General features: G+C 52.3%; 1 protein-coding gene across 11 annotated transcripts in view; it reads right to left on the reverse strand.

The window, feature by feature from the left end:
• The window catches only part of LOC130839296 (junctophilin-3), a 169,565-nt gene that overhangs the window by 103,020 nt on the left and 50,123 nt on the right, over nucleotides 1-16,422 (reverse strand). Inside the window, exon 4 of one of the 11 annotated variants that reach the window (XR_009049792.1) lies at nucleotides 4,362-4,464. The exons of the other annotated variants lie outside the window; for them this stretch is intronic. The gene's annotated coding sequence lies outside the window, so the exon portion shown is untranslated. Of the gene's footprint in view, nucleotides 1-4,361; nucleotides 4,465-16,422 lie in introns of those variants that run through there. 11 annotated transcript variants of the gene reach the window in all.

Below are 16,422 nucleotides of genomic sequence, written 5' to 3' on the forward strand. Positions count from 1 at the left end.
CCCCGGAGATCAGGGGAGCTTGCCGCCTCCCCCCTGGCTTCTGGCCTCTTCCGCCTGCTCCAGGCAGGCGGATCACGGGACCGGAGGAGGACGTCCCCTGTGGTGACAGCTGCCCGCACTCCCTCCACTTGGCCGACAGACAGGCTGGCCTTGGCCAGAAATTATATGTTTTGAAGCTGTTCCTGAACCAGAAGGCCCAGGACTGTGCTGTTTTTGTGGTTAGTGTTTGAATTCTCCTTGCAATTCCTTGAATTCTCCTAGCTTTGTTTTTTCCCCTTTGATTTTTTAAAAATATATTTCATTATGGAACATATATTTGCTGTAGAAGAATGACAAAATATAAATAAGCATAAGAAGAGTTTAAGGACTTCCTAGGTGGTGCAGTGGGTAAGAATCTGCCTGCCAATGCAGGGGACACGGGTTCGATCCCTGCCCCAGGAAGATACCACATGCCGCGGAGCAACTAAGCCCCTGCGCCGCCAACTATTGAGCCTGGGCTCTAGAGCCCGTGAGCCACAACTGTTGAGCCCATGTACTGCAACTACTGAAGCCCACATGCCTAGAGCCCGTGCTCTGCAAGAGGCCATTGCAATGAGAAGCCCACAAACCACAACAAAGAGTCGCCCCCACTCGCCGCAACTAGAGAAAGCCCATGTGCAGCAACGAAGACCCAACCCAGCCAGTAAAATAAAGAAAGAAAGAAATAAAGAAGAGTTTAAAACATCCCAATTCCACTGCACAGCGAGGAAATGAACCAACCTGATCTGCCACAAGGACAACCCTCACAGGCAAGAAGCCAGGCCCCTTAAGGGCCTCCAGGAGGGCGGCCAGCATGGAGGAGGCACCGGGCTTGGCAGGGAGGCTGGGCGTCTGCTGCTCAGATGCCACACGCTACACGCTGTTTGCACCTGTGCAAAGGCCCTGAGATGTGCTTGCACGGTCCATGCATCTTCTACGTGTAGGTTCAGCATCAACTTTACTCGAGACTTGCCCTTTCTATTTCCAATACTATTAACACTTGGGGGTGTTTCCTTGCAGACATTTTCCCATGCATATATGCAATTTTTTCCATAGGCTTGCTAACTCTATGTTAATTTTCTAGCTAAATTTATGTTAATTTTTGTGTCCTCTTTAATGGCTTTCCTCCAGCCCCCCTATAAGGACCCATATCATTTGAGATTGTATCAGAGCAAGGAGGTTAATTTTACCAAAACCAACCATGTCCCCAGCACCTGGCATGCAGTAGGTGCACCGTGGAGGGATAGGGTGGGTGGGGAGGGGGAAGGGCGCAGGGAAGGGAAAAGCATGGGGCGAAAACATAACAAAACATATTGTGACATCCATGTTGGGTCCTAATTACAAGAAATTACATAAAGACATCATTGAACATTGGAGAAATTTGAACATGACGTGGGTATTGATGATATTAAGAAAATATTGATCATCGTGTTAGGTGTCCTAATGACACGAGTTTTTTTTAACGTCCTCATCAGAGAGCATACTAAAATAGTTAGGTGTGGCCTGACGAAGTGTCTGGAATTTGTTTTGAAATTTGGGGGCAAAAAAAAAATTGGCAGGTAGTTGAAACAAGATTGGCATCGTGGCCAAATGTTGAAAGTGGGAGGTGGCTCCGTGGGGGCTACTATGCTCTGCTCTCTACTTTTGTGTGTGGTTCAAACGGTCCATAATAAAAAGTTGAAACTAATTTTTCTGGAAAAAAAAAAAGCATTGGTGAACACGTTTTGGAGATGCACTGCGTGACACGGCACCTGCAGTCGGCAATTCTGTGTTACGTACATTAACATTTGATTTCATGTCAAGAGTTCTTGCCACCAAAACCCCAAAACCAAAACACAATGACAAAGGGGCAGGAGGAAACTTCTGGAGGAGATGGGTGGTGTGTCTGTTACTTGATCGCAGTGATGATTTCATGGTGTATGCAGAGGCTCACACTCATCAAACTGTACACTCTAAACATGTGCAGGTTTTTGTATATCAATTATACCTCAATAAAGTCGTTTAAAAAAAAAAAAGAGCAAGTGGCAGAGCTAGAAAAAAAAGGCAGCATAGGAACAACTACTAAGGTGAGTCCACTCAGCCAAGGGCACCCGAGGCGACACACTGATGCTTTCCTCAGAGCAAACAATTTCACACTGCCACCCCCGCTGCTCTCCGGACATGAACCCAGAGTCCTGCACCATATTCTCTGCCCCACATGCTGCCCCGCTGTAACACGCAGCAGGTCTAGAAGGATGTAACATAAACATAAAACAACAGGTTTTTCAATGTGTCCAAGCTCAGCCCAGCCTCCCTGGACCCCAGCTACTTGCAGTGGTGCAAAGGCTCACGTGAGCATCACCGTGCTGGATGGCACCTCACCCAGGTGTGACAGTGGGACGCACTGGCCGGTCCCATGGCTCTCCAAAGTGGCGGGAACCTCTTGGCAAAGTTCTGAACCCTACGCAGTGTCCCCTCCATTTGCAAAATGGTCACATTCCTGGCAATGGTGTACACTCGTGCAAAGCCATGCTTCCCGCCTGTGTGTAAAATGGAGTTTGGTCCTAAACGAACACAGTTACAAACAGGTTTTCCACCTCTGTGACTGTCCCACAGGATGTCCTGCAAGCAGGTAAGATGTCGGATGCTGCTCCGGTGGTGTGTCCCAGATCCCTGCCCACACCCTCGAGTGCGGGCGGCACCCCACCACGCGACAAACAACCTCCTCCCAGAAACTAGCAACTGGGCCTCTAGGGGAGGCAGTACCTGCTCTGTTGGGCAACCCCCCGGGACTCAGGGGAGCTGGCTTGTTGCAACCCATGAACGGCCCACGTGTGCCTTTCCCCGGGGATGGGGCAGCCTCAAAGCAGGAGTGGGTAGAGACACAGTGGTGACCCAGACTAGGCCCCCTGGGTGGGAGGTGCAGGGGACCAGGTGGACCAGCTCCTCAGGGGCTTCCTCTTGGGAGGGGAGGGGAGTGGGAACCAGGAGGGGGGCAATGTCAAGGAGCTGGTGGAGGAAGGCGAGCTCTGGAATGAGGCCGAGGTGAGATCTGGGCAGCCCCACCTAGGCCTGGGTGTGCTGGTTACCACTCTCGACTGGGGGCAGGAGAGGCAGAGGGCAGAGGCCATGGTGAGGACTCACGGGTCTCATGGGTCAGGTGGGAAAACACCAGAAAGGGAGACCTCAGAGCTCCAATCGTCTAAGTCTTGAATGGAGCAATTACCATGGGATAAGAAGGCATGTGTCTTTCCTGGCCCAGCGTGGCCCCCACTCTGGGTCTCCCCTCGACAAATGACCTGGAGCTGGGCTTCCCAGCCCGCACCTTCCCCCCTCCCCCTTCTGCCTTCCTCCTGCAGGGGCCACTCTGCCCACCACTCCTGCTGGTTTTCAGTGATCCTGTCCCCAGGGTTGAAGGGGTCGCTCACCAAGCAGCTGGTTGTCCCCTGAGTCTGCAAAGCAGCTCATCAAACAAACAGCCTCGGCCATGCTGTCTCTGGCCTCCAGACATGGGGAGATGGACCCGCTGACCACTCCGGCTCTGTTTCCCGCTGGCCTTGGTCACTCAGACGACTCATGCCACGGAGGGAGAGGCTCGCTGAGCACAGGGGAGGCCTCCCACCTGCCTCCCACCCAGGCCTCACCTGCCAGGTGCGGAAGAGGAGGAGGAGGAAGGGGAAGAGGGAGAAGGAGGAGGGAGGAGGGGAGGGCGAGGAGGAAGGGGGAGGAGTGAGTTCTCCTTTGACGGATTTGGCTGTGAAGTTGCCCTGGGTGAGTCCAAGTTCGGGTTGGTGCTGAGAAGTGAATGGTTGTCCCGTTGTCAGGAAAGGGCCTTCAGGGAAGAGGGAGGCCCAGAAGGGAGTCTGTGGGGCCCTTTCCTCGGATGCTTAGCTGGCCGTGACCTTGTACTTCGCCCTCCATGGTGCCCAGAGGGGGGCTGCTGCCTCGGTGACACGGCTGGCCTCTGCGGAGGCTGTGCTGCCTTTGTGACCACCACTTCTGAACAAGACTTTACCATGTTTCATTGAGTGAATAAGCGAGTGACAGAGTCCCTCACTCACACATACCTGTCAAATGCCCAGAGCTAAAAGCCGAGTCAGTGAGAGAGAAGAAGAGGGCCTCCTTGTCCGAGCAAACCCCTGGGCTGGTCAGATGGAAACTCTGGGTCCCCACCAGCTGTCCCTTCTCCCTCCTCGCCACTGGGAGGCCCGAGGGCTCCGCGGATGCCGGGCTCCAAGAACCAGGCATTCCTCGGCTCCGGAAAATAAACACATTCCACTAAGCCTCCGGGAAAGCATGGGAGTTTGTTATATATTTTGGATATTAACTCCTTATGAGACATCATTTGCAAATATCTTCTCCCATTCCGTAGGCAGCCCTTTTGTTTTGCTGATGGTTTCCTTTGCTGTGCAAAAGTTTTTTCCTTCTGTGATCCCATTTGTTTGTTTTTGCTTTTGTTGCCCTTGCCTGAGGAGACAAGAGTTAAAATAAATATTGCTAAGACCAATGTCAAAGACCGCATTACTTATGTTTTCTTCTAGGAGTTTTATGATCTCAGGTCTTACATTTAAGTCTTTAATCCATTTGACCCTGATAATACATAAAGATAAGAAAGTCCAAAATATATAAAGAACTCATATGACTCAATATGAAAGAAACAAACAACCCAATTAAAAAATGGACAGAGGATCTAAAGAGACATTTTCCCAAAGGAGACATACACAACAAGCACATGAGAAGATGTTCAACATCATTAATTACCATGGCATACGAATCAGAACCGCAATGAGGTATCATCTCACAACTGTCATCATGGCTATTATCAATAAGACAGCAAATAACAAGTGTTGGTGAGGATGTGGAGAAAAGGGAATCCTCATGCACTGTTGGTGGGAAAGTAAATTGGAGCAGCCACTATGGAAAACAGTACAGATATTCCTCAAAAAATTAAAAATAGAACTACCATATGATCCAGCAATTCAACTTCTGGGTATTCATCCAAAGAAAATGAAAGCACTAACTGGCAAAGATATATACACTCCCGTGTACATTCACTATATACACTATTCACAATAGCAAAGATATGGAAACAACCTAAGTGTTCATCAGTGGGTGAATGGATAAAGAAGATGGGTATATATACAATGGAATATTACTCAGCTGTAAAAAAGAATGAAATCTTGACATTTGTGACAGCATGGATGGACCAGGATGGTATTATGCTAAGTGAAATATGTCAGAGACAGAACGACAAATACCGTATAATTTCACTTATATGTGGAATCCAAAAACCAAAGCAAATGATCACGCAAAACAAAACAGAAACCGACTCACAGACACAGAGAATAAACTAGTGGTTGCCAGAGGAGAGGGGGTGGGGGAAGGCTTGAAATGGGTGAAGGGGATTAAAAGGTACAAACTTCCAGCTATAAAATAAATGCAGGGATGTAATACACATACAGTGTTGTAATAATATCATAATAACTTTGTATGGTGACAGAGATAACTAGACTTGTGGTGACCATTTCATAGTGTACGTAATCATTGTGTTGTACACCTGAAGCTAATGGAACATTGTAAGTCAATTATACTTTCATTTTAAAAGTCTACTAATAAAAATATGTTTAAAAAGTTAATGAGGGGGGAGTCAAGGAAGGGAGTGAATATGGGGATATGTGTATAAAAACAGATGATTGAACCTGGTGTACCCCCCCCCCAAAAAAAATAAATAAATAAATACAAATATTTTGAGCAAAAAAAAAAAAAAGTTAATGAAAGGATGGGACTTCCCTGGTGGCACAGTGGTTAAGAATCTGCCTGCCAACGCAGGAGACAGGTTCTAGTCCTGGTCCGGGAAGATCCCACAGGCCGCAGAGCAACGAAGCCCGTGCGCCACAACTACCGAGCCTGTGCTCTAGAGCTCACGTGCCACAACTGCTGAAGCCCACGCACCTAGAGCCCGTGCTCCACAATAAGAGAAGCCACTGCAATGAGAAGCCCACGCACTGCAATGAAGACTAGCCCCTGCTCTCTGCAACGAAGCCCGAGCACAGCAATGAAGACCCAATGCAGCCAAATCAATCAATCAAATGTATTAAAAAAAAGTTAATGAAAGGAAACAACCCAAATGTCCATCAACTCACACGTGGATAAACACTGCATGCCCCTACAACAGACTGTTATTCCGCCATGAGAAGGAATGGATTGCAGACACAGGCGACAACATGGGTGGACCTTGCACACGTGCTGAGTGAATCCACAGAGACAGAAAGCAGCTGTGCAGTTGCCAAGAGCTGGGAAAGGGGAGATAGGGAGTGACTGCTAAAGGGAATAGGGTTTCTTTCTGGGGTGATGAGAATGTTCTGGAATTAGACAGTGGCGATGGCTGCAACAACTCCGAGAAGTACTCAGTGCCACTCAACGGTACACTTGAAAGTAGTTCAGTGCTGAACGTCATGTTAAAAAGAGTGGCGGTATCGAGCGGCTGGCCCAGGATAAGCAGAGCAGGACTTTAATGCACAGGCCCCTGTAAATTACACCTCACTGTGTGTTTTTATCCAGAGTGCTTGCTATGTGATGAGGATGAGCGCCCTTCCTACAAGATCTCACTGCGTTTTCAAAACTACCTAGGAGAAGAAGCGAGAGAGTAGCACAGACATATATATACTACCAACTGTAAAAGAGTCAGTGGGAAGTTGTTGTATAACAAAGGGAGTCCAACTCGAGGATGGAAGATGCCTTAGAGGACTGGGGCAGGGAGGGTGGGGGGGACTCGAGGGGGGGGGGGCGTCAAGGAAGGGAGGGAATACGGGGATATGTGTATAAAAACAGTTGATTGAACCTGGTGTACCCCCAAAAAAATAAAAAATAAAAAAAAAAATACAATATAGCTAAAAAAAAAAAAAAAATACTACCTAGGAGGCAATTACTAGCATCACCCCCATTTTACAGATGAGGAATTGGATTCCCCAAGAGGCTGGGCTTCCTGCCTGGTTAAGGGTGGAAGAATGGGGCTTGCGTGGTTCTGTGCAGGGCCACACTTGTAGGCAGGTAGGCGGCTGCCTCTCCTGGGCTGTGTGGGGGACCAGCTTCCTGTGATCTGGGCGAAGGCAGGCTGAGCTTCCTCACTCGCGGTGGGCCTGATGGGACCAGCAGGTAGGATGCTTATGGTGGAAAGAAGATGGGTGATAAGTGGCGGGTGGGCCACCACCTCCCCTCCCCAGCATCTAGTCTCTGGTATGACTGCAGTCAGAGTGGTGACACAGCCCCACCTGTTAAAGGAGAGCAGCAGTGCCAGACCTTCAAGTATGTTGTGAGCCTACACCAGACAAGGCAGCACGAGGCTCAGTCAGAGAACAAGGATGGAGGCTCCTCCCGGACAGCCGTGTGACCTTGACTGACCAGGGACGTCACGTCCTAGGCGTCCATCTCCTTGTCTGTGACATGGGCTACGGACACCTCGTGGGTGGTGATTCCCTCCCTGCCCCCCGCCCAAGGATTAAACAGAACCTGATGTAGATAAAGGGAACTGTGCCCAGCCCATAGCAGGTGCTCAACAAGTCACACTGGGTGTGGCTCTGTAACTGAGCCAGGGACGCACGGTCTCAGAATCACCTGGAGCTTGTCTCAGAAGGCAGGCTGCTGGGCCCCTCTGGTCTGCTGACTCCTCCTCTGTGGCTGGAGGAGCCCAGGATCTGCATGTGAAGCATATCTCCCTCCAGGTGGCAGATCCAGGAACCCTGGCTCATTATGCAGGGGTGACAGAGGACCCTGTGCGTGCAGACAGGGCTGTGCCTTCTCTGGACAGTGCAGGCCCAGAGCTCAGCTCCCTGGGCCAAGTGAGCTGGACTGCAGCTGCGCTCTCCGCCACCAACAAAAACTGCCTGAGAATGAGCTCCCTCATTACCTCGCAGACTGTCACTCCCCTCAGCCACCATCTGCCACCTCACCTGTCACCTGGCACGTCCCCGTCCCCTGCTGCCTGGAGACTGCCCCCTCCATACTGTGCCTGCACGTGCTCCCGTGGGGCCTCTGTGCCGAGGCCGAGGCTGTGCACATCCTCCAGGAGTGTTGGAGAGGTCCGCTTGTTCTAGACAAGGAACAGCAATCCCTAGGACACAACTTAAAAGGCACACGGGGTGCCAGCCCTGTCTCCATGCCTCCCTTCCTTTTCCCTACCAAGCTGCAACGCTGCTCTGGGCGTCAAGGTCCAGGCTGAAAACCCCTGTGTCCCAGCCCTTCCTGCAGCTGTGGGGCCCAGCACCGCCAATGGCACGTGGGTGTCAGGGAGGGGCTTCTGGAAAAGCCCTTCCCACTCAGCTGGTGTTTGCCCTCCTTCCCGCCTGGAGGCCAGGACGTTGGCAGTACTGCCACCGTCTCGCAGCCACGAGGACAGGAGCTGGGTGAGGTCAGCGTTGCCAGCATGAGGCTGCTGTCCCAGCCAGGACGCCTGTGGCTGGATGCCTCGGGGTCCCAGGATGAAACACGCTCCTGATTCCACGGTCTGAGTCTGGTTCTGTTCCCTGCAGCCACGTGCAGTTCCCAAAGGGCTCGGGGATGAAGTGACAGCAAAGCGAGGAGTCTCCCTCTCAGCCCGTCCCAGCACCCCGCTTCCCTGGAGGCAAGCAGCTGACCAGGTTCTTGAGGGCTTCCCAGGTACCCGGATGCATATACAAGCACCGAGATCACAGGCTGTTCTTCTTTTCCACCAAACGGCAGCAGGGAGCACACTGTCCTGTGTGTGTCCACTCTGCGGGAGAGCTCAGACTCCCCCCGGATGGGGCACGACGCCACAGGGGCTGTGCACACATCCTTCACTGCGTGCTGTGGCTGGGGGTGGCGTCACCAGTCCCACACTGACGGACACTAGGCCGTTTCCAGTCCTTCCAGACACGTGCTTTGGCAGTGATCTCTAAGGGTACTACCTGGCCAGATGATTAAGACTGTGATGGAGACACAGAGGCAGCCCTGTGAAACTAGGCCTGCGAGACAGCTGTCAAGGAGTGTGAAATCCTGTCTGCCTTCTCCAGCCAATCAACGGCCTGGCCCCGCCCCACAGGCTCCACCCCAGGCTACATGGCACCGCCCCCAGAAAGCGTGGTCCCACCTCCAGGAGCCTATCCCACCCCCAAGAGAACTGGCTCCACCCCAGGAGGCCTTGCCCCACCCCCAGGAGGTTTGGCTCCACCTCCAGGAGGTCTGGCCCCACCCCCAGGTCTGGCCCCACCCCCAGGAGGCCTGGCCCCACCCTCCAGGAGGCCTGGCTCCACCCCCAGGAGGCCTGGTTCCGCCTTCAGGAAGCCTGGCCCGCTCTCAGGCGACCTGGTCCCATTCCTGGCTTTGTTCCTTCTTGGTCCTGCGTCCCCCGCCGCCTTCCTCCTACTCACCCCCTCTCCTGGCCATCACCACTGGGACCAGCCCTCACCATCTAGTTCCTGGACTGCTGTAGCTGCCTCCCGCCAGTCTCCCAGTGCCCTCCCCGCCCTTTCTCACTCCCAATGGATGTCATTCACCCCCTGCTTAAAACCCTTCAGCAGGCCTGTTCCCTCCATGGGCAAGGACCACCCCCAGACTAGTCTCTGCTGCATCGGCACGCTGTCAAGCCGCGCCCCCCCTGTGCTCTGCAAACCATGGCTCGTCTCCGCGGAATATCCTTCCTTCAATTTCAGGTCGGGTGTCAGCCGCCCGCCCGCCCCGAGGGACCTGGGCAGTCCCCTGCTGCTGCTGCGCCCGCCTCCGCCCCCCCCCCCGCCCCCACCCCGCCAACTTCCTTCCCAGTGCTAAAGGCCGCAGCGCGCGCGCCCTGTGCCTGCCGCACTTTGCCCTGCTTCTCCCGGCACCTCTCACTCCGTCTTCAATCCGCCTCAGGAGGTCAGGCTACAGTTGCTCCAAGAGCAAACAGCGCTGTCTGTGGTGGTGCCCCTTAGGCGGGGCAGATGGGTTTGTTGGTTGAAAGAGGGCAGGAATGAGTGGGGCAAAGAGAAATGAAGAGGCAAGATAATTCCCAGTTTCCACAGCAACAGAAAGGATGCAGCACTATGGGGGTGGGGGTGGGGGGAACATCCTGGGAGCAGAATAAATCATGCAATTGCAAGACAGAAGGGATCTCCAACGTCCTCTGGTCCAGGAGGTCTCAACTGGGGGCGAGTTCCCCCTGGGAACATTTGGCAATGGCTGGAGGCATTTTGGTTGTTATTTTGGTTGGGTGGGAGGTGCTACTGGCATCTAGTGGGCAGAGACCAGGGATGCTGCAAAACATCCAGCAGTGCACAGCAGTTAAGGCTGAGAAACCCTGATGCAGTTCAACCCCTGTTCTGGGTTTGACTCCTCTCTATGGCATCTTCCCATCCCCTTCAGAGCTGTTTCAGTCTTTGCTTAACTCCAGTGATGGGGGGCTCATTACCTCTAAGAGCAGCTGGTCCAAGATGATGAGTGTTGCATTAGAACCAGAGCTGTCAGGACATCTAGGGGAAGAATTTGCATGTACGTCTCCACATCAGAAAAGCAGCACTCAGCTCACACTGCAGCCTTGGAGAGAAATGAACCCCCACTGAGCTACGACACCAGCTCCTGTCTGTCCTCAGGTTTTCCATGGAAGAGGGTCTGCCAGGAACCAGGGGTCTGGGGGGAGTTAAGAGGGTCCTGCTGGTCCTTGACTCAGCATCTCCCAGCCTGTGGCTGTGGGGTGGAAGCGGGGAGAGGTGAGAAGGAGGCTGGACTCGGTCATCTGCATATCCAGAAGTAAAATTAAGTTTCTGAAATATTAAAGTCCTATTAATGATATGCCTGTTGAAGTATTTAGGAAGAAACGCACATACTCTGAAATAAAAAAAAAAAAAAAATAAGATGCATGGATGGGTAGGTGGGTGGGTCGGTGGGTGGGTCGGTGGGTGGGTAGATGGATGGATGGACAGGTGATGGATAGATGCACAGATACGTGTGAGCAAGTGTAGAACATTTCTATTAAAGTTCTTTAATTAAATCTATGTTACAGATGAGGAAACCAGGGGTTCAAAGGTTAGAGAAATTGCTCAAGGTCACCCAGCAAGTAAGTCATGGGGGCCAGGGTTTGAACCCAGGTTAGTCTGACGCGGAGCTGTGCTGTGCTCACCTGTAGGACCCATCCCTTCCTCGGGGGGGCATCAAGGGCCACAGCCGCAGGAGAGGGGCCCTGGCAGCACCCTCACCAGAAGGAGGGGTCCCAGGGAGTCTGTCTATAGAGATAATGGGGTGGGGGCTGGTTAAAAGGTGTAAGTTTCCCTACCGCACCCTTGGCGCTCCCCTGAGTGGAAGCTCACTTAGACGCTGAAATGGAGCAGTGAACTAGAGAGGCCATCCCAGCCTCAAAGAATGGCACTTTGTTTTCCCCCTCCTCACTGTCATCACTTTCCAGGTCTGCTCTAAAGCAAATTCTTAGCCTTTTTTGTGCTGTGGACCCTTTTGGCATTCTGGTGAAAGCTCTGGGTCCCTTCTCAGAATAATGTTTAAATGCACACCTAAAATGCATAGGGTATAGGCAAACCAGTTATGTAAGTGTAAAAGTATCATTTTATATTGAGATCCAGTGATGTTTCTTTATTAGCATGTTAAATAACAAGTCCAATATGACGGTCCCTCCTGCTGGGGGTGGGCCCTCAGGGAGCCACCAGCAGCTGTGGGATGGTGCGTTCTAGTGCGTGGGTCCAGTGCGTGAGCGCTGGGGTCAGATGGGCCTGGGTGTGAATCCTGATCCACTATTCACAAGCAGAACCTTGAGTAATGCCATCACCCTACCCATCTTTGGTTTTCTCATCTGTAAAGTAGGGATCAGATTGGAGGTGAGGATGGCATTGCTCTATCAGCCAGCCTCGACTCTGGCTGATATAACCCCACCTGAGGTCTAATCCCGCTGAGTCTGGGGCCTGTGTGCATCAGTGAAAGGCTGGTGAAAACAAGGATGCAATTTTTTTCTTCCTAAGTTCATCGACCTCTGAAGTCCCTCCATGAGCCCTGTGGGAGCCAATGGGCATCGGACCTTGGCTGCCGGGCTGGCAGGGACTCTCGGCCCACACTGTCCTCCCTGAGCAGCGGGAATTTTCTAATCTCTTGAGCCCCAGTGGCAGTGAGCATGTCCAGGCTGTCAGAGGGCCATGGCCTCTGTACCTCAAACCCATCCCCTTTAGCTCCCCTGGCCTGGAAACCCTTGGGCCTGAAGGTTGAGGTTTTGCTTTTTATTCCTCCTGGAAGGGAAACAGGGCCAGCTCTGAGCCAAGAACAGGCCTGTCAGGGTCACACAGACCCGGAGCCCACAGCTGGGCTCCTCTCTGAGCAGCTGGGGAGAAGCAAGGCTGTTTCTGTGCCCCGCCACATCCCTGGGCCTAGCCAGCCAGGAAGGCCACTCAGGGCCAGGCCCCTCGGGTCACCAGCCATCCCAGCTGTGTTCCTGAAAGTTCTGGCAGGATGGGAAAGCGCTGGCTGGCCAGGAAGCAGAGACGTCACCCAGCTGTGAGGCACCAGCTGCCACAGCGGGGAGCTGGAGGGAGGTGGCACAGCCTGAGGCTGCTGGCACTTCTCTGTGGGTGGAAGGGCCTCTGCCCCCTCAGCAGCCCAGCCGCTCCTCCCCAAGGCAGAGTGGAGAAGTGAGGGCATTTCACCTAAGGGGCAAAGGCAGGGCAGTAGCGTCCCGCAAGGACTGTGCCCTGGCCAGGGAGGAGTTTGACTGGGGAGAAGCTCTTGCAGGAGACGGCAAGCAGCGCCCCAGGAGTCAGACTCCAGGAGCCAAGCCTGCTCTGCAGGCGGACCTGGGAAGTAGTGTTGGCTGCAGTTCACAGTAGGGGCTCCTATGGCCCGTCTTATAGAACCATCTAGACCTGACCTGACCTCTCCTCTTGTCTGGAAATGGAGTCCAGCTTCCTTCCTTGCTGCTGACTCTCCCTGCCCTCTCTGAAAAGCCCGTTTGGTTAATTTGGGGATGTGGATCTTAAAGAAGACCTGAGCATAGAGGAAGGGCAGAGCAGCCCCTCCCACGTGGCCCTGATGGAGAGGCCCATGGGCGTCGCCTTCCCAGGCGGGCGGCTGTCTGCCAGGTTGCGGTCACACACGTGGGCAGCCTGCTTCCTCGTCTACTTCACAGCGTGTCAGTGAGCATCTGTCCACGTTATTTCGTAATTCTGGTAAACACCGCTTTTCCTTGCAACATTCATTTATGCATTTATTGCAAAATCGCCATCTTTCTGGTTGTAAGAACAGTACATATTTGTTGCAAAATACTCAGAGACTAAAGAGTGTGATTAGGAGAGAAGATAAAAAGATCCCCCATAAGCCTGATGCCGAGGTTTGTCACCATTACTCTTGGATGCTCCCTCGGCCAGATGGTGATCTTTCAAAAAACACGCTATATATTGGGTGGGCCAAAAAGTTCGTTTGGGTTTTTCCACAACATTTATAGCTTTTTGGCCAACCCAATACATTTATTCACCTATTTACAAACTTAAGATTACACCTACAGGGACTTCCCTGGTGGTGCAGTGGTTAAGAATCTGTCTGCCAATGCAGGGGACACGGGTTTAAGCCCTGGACCAGGAAGATCCCACATTCCTCGGAGCAACTAAGCCCATGTGCCACAACTACTGAGCCCACGTGCCACAACTACTGACCACGTGCCTAGAGCCGGTGCTCCACAACAAGAGAAGCCACTGCACTGAGAAGCCTGCACACCGCAACGAAGAGTAGCCCCCGCTCGCCACAACTAGAGAAAGCCCACACATAGCAAGACCCAACTCAGCCAAAAATAAATAAATAAAATAATAAATAAATCTTTAAAAAGGATCACACCTACATATGTGCTTGCTATTTTATATATATATATAAATACACATGTATTCAAATATGTATATATATTCATAGCGTTTTTAATTTCATTTTGTAGTCTTACACCTCCACTGAGATTAGGAGAGCAAGGACACCAACATCTACTGTATTTAGGACTTTTGAATGTACCACATATACATTTTTAAACGCTGTGGCCACATTTCTGATGCGACCCTGACACTCCCCTGGACCCTTCACACCGGGCTCTGCATGGGCAGGGGCTACACTCCCACCCAGAGGCCTGGGGGGCTAACAGCTCCCCCCAACCCAGACTGGGGGTGCTTCTGCTTTCCATGTGAATCTGCTTTAACCCGCAACTTGTACATGAGCCCTTCACTCAATTCCGTGACCTCGCTCATCTGTTTCTGAACCTAAAGCTGCATTCCACTCTAGTTTATTCAACCAAGTCTCTGCTGGGTGACAGTGGTTTCCAATTTTTCACAATAATTGTGAAACTCTGGTACACGTTCCAAGTGTGTCTTTGAGATAAATTCGGGGAAGTGAAATCGCTGGGTCACAGGCCCCTTTTAACATTTCTAACCCTCTCTTTTGATGATCCCATAATGTCCCATCAGTGGTTTCCAGTACTTTCTATGGTAAATAACACCGAGAGGAACATCTTCATGCACGAAGCACCTTCTGTATCTGGGATTGTGCTCTCGCCTGCCCTGCCCGAGAATCTGAATCTGCTACAGAGAAGATGTACAGGCACCTTCGGGCCCATGTTACATTTAAAACAGCCATACCCACCAAGTCGAAATCTGAGCGAGTGACAATCTAACAAGAATCACAGCTTTATTTCAAAATCATAGCTTTTATTTCCAGATGGCTATGTGTACATTCACATCAAGGCTGTAGCGCCCCCATTAGGAGGCAGCCTGTGGAGCCCCACAGAAATACCAAACCTGAAAATAAAGCAACAAAAATCCAGCCTCGACCTTCTCTCATAACCAGGGCTTCAGCTCCCTGTTCCTCCTACAAATGGAAGCAAATACTTTCGGCCGCAGGGGATGCGCCAGCAGTCTGGACAGGGCAGGCCCATGATGCGGAGGGAGACCTGGGCCCCGCGGTCTGCTGCTGGCGCCCTTGCCCTCCGGCCCCCAGGTCCCCTGTGCTATCCTGCCTGCACCTGCTGTTGTGATCCTCGTGAGTGAATTTTAAGGCAGGGAGCACTGAAAAGCTTATTCTCTGAAGCTGGATTTCCGACCCGCATTGCCAGAAAACCACACAATCCAACGTGTCCCTTGCATCCTGCCTGACTCCGGAGACCTTCCAGGTGGACTCGAGGCCTCTGGAGCTTCCATGTTCCACTCGGGCACCTCACAGCACCTGTTCATGTGTTTCCAACACTCTTCCAGCGGAACCTCTATTATCCCTTACATACCTGGGTTTTAACCCCAAAAGTGCACAGGAACTACAGGAGTCTTTTGAGTGTGAATCTTATATGTGGATGGGCTTTCTCCTCGCTGCTCTCCTGTGAAACCCTCTCCATCTGAGTAAGGGCCCAGCCAGAGCCAAGTGCTCTGACCATCCCGGCTTCCCCACTCTGGGGCCGGTCACTTCCCAGTGGAAATCAAGGAGGTGGCCATCTCTTGTCTGTTCACTTGTCCATCATTTTTTTTAAATTAATCAATTAATTTATTTTTTATTGATTGTGTTAGGTCGTTGTTGCTGCACATGGGGCTTTCTCTAGTTGCGGTGAGCAGGGGTACTCTTCATTGTGGTGTGCGGGCTCCTCATTGTGGTGGCTTCTGTTGTTGCAGAGCATGGACTCGGCTCATGGGCTTCAGCAGTTGCGGCACATGGGCTCAACAGTTGTGGCTCGTGGGCTCTAAAGCGCAGGCTCAATAGTTGTGGTGCATGGGCTTAGCTGCTTCACGGCATGTGGTATCTTCCTGGGGCAGGGATCGAACCCGTGTCCCCTGCATTGGCAGGCGGATTCTTAACCACTGCGCCACCTAGGAAGTCCCTCATCCATCGTTTTGAGACGCTTTTGATACTTATGGTAGCTATGGAGCATTTATTGAGCACTTGCTACATACGTGCACAGTGTCTTGTTCTGTCCTTACAACAGCACGATGAGCTGGGTGTAACCAGCCCCTTTTATGGATGCAAAAACTGAGCTCAGAGGTAAAGTCCCTAGCTCACAGGGGCAGAGGCAGGATTCTTGACGGTGCCTCAGCCTGAAGCACGGCTCAGGCGTGTCAGCAGAGCACACACGAGCCAGGGAGGGAGAAGGACGCATGGGACACGTGTGTATAAAGTGCTGGCCAAGGGGTCCGCCCCTGAGCAGAGAGCTGTTCTGAGTCTGGGGAGAAGCCACCTATCCCACGTGTGGCCACTGCCAAGTAGGGCTCAGAGAACAGGCAGCAGGGATCCAGGCTGCCCCAGGGGTGCTGTGAGCTGAGTGTGGGCCAGGCCTATCTCCATCCTCCTCCAGGGCACGCCCTCTGCACCAGCTTCCTGGGCTGCCACAACAAAGGACCACAAACTGCGGGGCTTAAAACAATGGAAACCTGTTCTCTCATGTTCTGGGGCTGGAAGTGTGAGATCGAGGTGTGTCCTTCCTGCCCCTCC

This window comes from Hippopotamus amphibius, chromosome 16, assembly GCF_030028045.1.
Source record: "Hippopotamus amphibius kiboko isolate mHipAmp2 chromosome 16, mHipAmp2.hap2, whole genome shotgun sequence".
In the NCBI taxonomy this organism is placed as follows: Eukaryota; Metazoa; Chordata; class Mammalia; order Artiodactyla; family Hippopotamidae; genus Hippopotamus; species Hippopotamus amphibius.